The sequence below is a fragment of the Haemaphysalis longicornis genome, unplaced genomic scaffold (genome assembly GCF_048455015.1).
Source record: "Haemaphysalis longicornis isolate Haplotype H1 unplaced genomic scaffold, Haemaphysalis longicornis Haplotype H1 scaffold_13, whole genome shotgun sequence".
NCBI classification, from domain to species: Eukaryota; Metazoa; Arthropoda; class Arachnida; order Ixodida; family Ixodidae; genus Haemaphysalis; species Haemaphysalis longicornis.
Genome location: NW_027526233.1, coordinates 68,563,131 through 68,565,975, shown reverse-complemented (window position 1 = coordinate 68,565,975; position 2,845 = coordinate 68,563,131). Strand labels below are relative to the sequence as shown.

Sequence of the window (2,845 nt, the reverse complement as noted above, 5' to 3'; positions counted from 1 at the left end):
GTTCCGTTCCAATAGCATTGCATACACTATCTTCAGATTTTTCCTGTTGTAATGTTTATTCGTAAGAGGCTCCAATGCATCGAACACTTGTCGCGTTCTGCTTGGCGCGAAACGAAATACAGGGCGCCAGGCGTTCTCAGAAAAAGCTGCTGGGAGAGGCACGACGTCTCGCGCGTTCCTTTCTCCCTGCATGCCTTAGATTTTGTTTTCGTTGTCGCCCCGTCCCTTCTAGAGTGTGTCGCAAAGGAAGTTTTAGAAGCCGCGGCGCGAAGTTGGGGAGGGCCGAAAAGAAAAACAACACAAAAAAGAAAACGCACGTCCTTGGCCAACGTCCTACCCTCCTCTCACACGCGCACACGTGCGCGCGTTCCTTGCAGAGCGGACCCCTCCTGTTCCTCTCTCTCTCTGAGCCTGACAGCCGGGGCTGGTGCGCTAGGTTGGGGAGAGTGAACGAAAAGCGCGCGCTTTTGCAGAAACGAGCAGCACGGCCGCTGGATGAGAGCGCACGCGCCTTTGATCCAGCGGCCGTGCGAGCAGCTAGCCATCCTGGCAATCAAACGGAATATAGAAGGAACCATGTCATACGAAATTTTGTTGTGTGGCCGCATGTTGCGGCGAATATTTGTGGGCCAGAAAGCCCATAGCAACCGACCAGTGAAGGTAAGCGCTCGATTTTCTGAGTTCGCCTCGTTCTTTCGAATGCAGTTTACTTCGTAAAAGAGCGGGGACAAGACTGCCCTGCCGTTTCTAGCTTCTAAGCATCCTTCTTGCTTTTGCGAATGCGTACGGTTGTAAAACGTGGAACATGTATTCAGCGCTTAAATCAGGTGGGCGCTCAGAAGTAAATCTTTTGTTATGATGCTGAAATCGAGTGTAGGTTCTGCAAGAACCTTGATACGTACGATTGGCTTTTAATTTACTTCTCGCCACAGCTGCTGTCGCGAGCGAAAAATATAACTCATAAATTTAACTTTGTTATGTTTAATTTCACGCAAGTTTCAGCGGCATGCTGTTCCAGAACACAATTAGCGTTGCAGTTAAGCCATATGTTATCATCTGGTTATTAACTGTCTTACGATGTAAAACAACGCCTGACGTCTTTGTAGCATTCACAAACTTTCCATGTGAAAAGCTGGTCTACGTCGGATGCTTATAATTGTAAAGAAAATGGCATACGCAAAAAAAAGCACCTCAAGGCCAGTTTTAAGCACATTTTTCGAGAGCAAAAGGTAAAATAAGGCAACCAAGAAAATACGCCGTTGTACGTAATTTTGTCTAGTTGTGTAATGTTTCCATTCTTGACAATTGCCTATTTTCTCATTTTTGTTCATTGCGGGCTTCTCTTGTTCATTGCAAATTCTCTTGCACGCTGTCTGATGACTTTTCAGTTAATTACTGAATTGCGACCTGTAAAGAAATTTCTGTAAGGTATTTTATATATCTAAGTATTTTTATCCTTTTCTGTTTTCCAGGGATGCTTGAGCTAAACCCACTCATGCGATGTGCGTGTCCACACAGGCATTAGAAAAAGTTAAACAAGCAAGACAAAATGGAAAGTGAAGCGGCCTGTTTTGCTGTATTCCTTCCTAAAGGTAAGGTTTTCTCCATTAGCTAAAATTTGCTTCACTTCAGTTTTCTGCACCCCTTCTGACTCTGTTTTGTTTTCAGAAATGCCTTAAGATTTACCAGCACCACAAAATTGACACGGGAATAAGCTAGCTCATCTGGCAGCAAACGATGTGTTACAGCAAGAGCAATGACCTTTTGTTTGTTTCCCAGGAATGGTTGTCAAATCTCAATTGAACTGCCAGTACAAGAAAATCAATGAGGCCATATTGTATTCCAAAAGTCCTGGTGTTCTGAGAGGTGAGACATTGTCTATGCTGTAACAACTTTGCAACTTCTCCTAAACTACAGCTTTTGTTCATTTCACAGAATTAAGCGTAGCAGTAACAACCCTACGTGTTACTGGGTTCATGGCTGTCAAGTATGTCATCAAATTGACTCGTCAAGGCGCAGAAGAACAAGCGAGCCCCGGAGGAGGTAAACGAAGACATCGTCTGAAACAGCGTACTTGCGAAATTCAAGGCTTTAATAGAGTGCGTATTCGGCTAGATTGTTAATGGTAAAATAAAAAGCACATGTCGTTTCATTTTAAAGAGTCTCAGTGTTGTTATTTACGCTAGCTGCATGTTCCTTGCTTTAAAATTCTGCCATTTCTTAGTTTGTTATTTTGCCGGACTGCCTTAATTGTGTGTGTTGGTCAGTGTAGGGATCAAATGTATGAATATACAGGTCTAAAATGCCGGATTATACTTTTCAGGAGTTTATGCGGACGAGGTTTGAACTGCTCGCTTATCATGCAGTCAACAATCGTCTCTCTAGGAAAAAGTTAACTTCTATTATTTTCATCTAGTTATTGTTGCATGTATATTAGATACATGTAACTGTAAGTTACCTGTACATTGCTGAAATATTGTTGCTTAGTAAGAGAAACATTGCTTGAACGTCATATCAACAGTGCGCGGATGCGGCCCTCGTGGTGAAAAAACGTATCTGTAAAGTCGCGGTAACGTTGTAGGAAGCATCGCTTGAACATTAAAGCGACGTTTTCTAAATGTTACCCGCACGTTGTAAAATATAGCTGGAAAGTTACCACAAAATTGTAGCAATGTTATTGAAACTACATAAAAACGTTGCTTCAACGTTGAAGCAACGTTCTTTGTATGCTAACTGCATGTTAAAAGTGTATTTCTAAAGTTGCTGCAAGATTGTAGCAATGTTATCACAACGTCTGAATGGTGCAGGGACATGCTTAAATGTGGTATGAACGTTGCGAAAATGT

The 2,845-nt window shown here is 42.7% G+C and overlaps 1 long non-coding RNA gene across 1 annotated transcript; it reads left to right on the top strand.

Annotated features, from left to right (window-relative positions):
- Window positions 1–566: 566 nt before the first annotated feature.
- LOC144164086 (uncharacterized) lies at window positions 567–1,737 on the top strand. The gene is made up of 3 exons (XR_013321041.1): window positions 567–660; window positions 1,473–1,592; window positions 1,669–1,737. It is a non-coding gene; the product is annotated as an uncharacterized LOC144164086 (long non-coding RNA).
- Window positions 1,738–2,845: the final 1,108 nt, after the last annotated feature.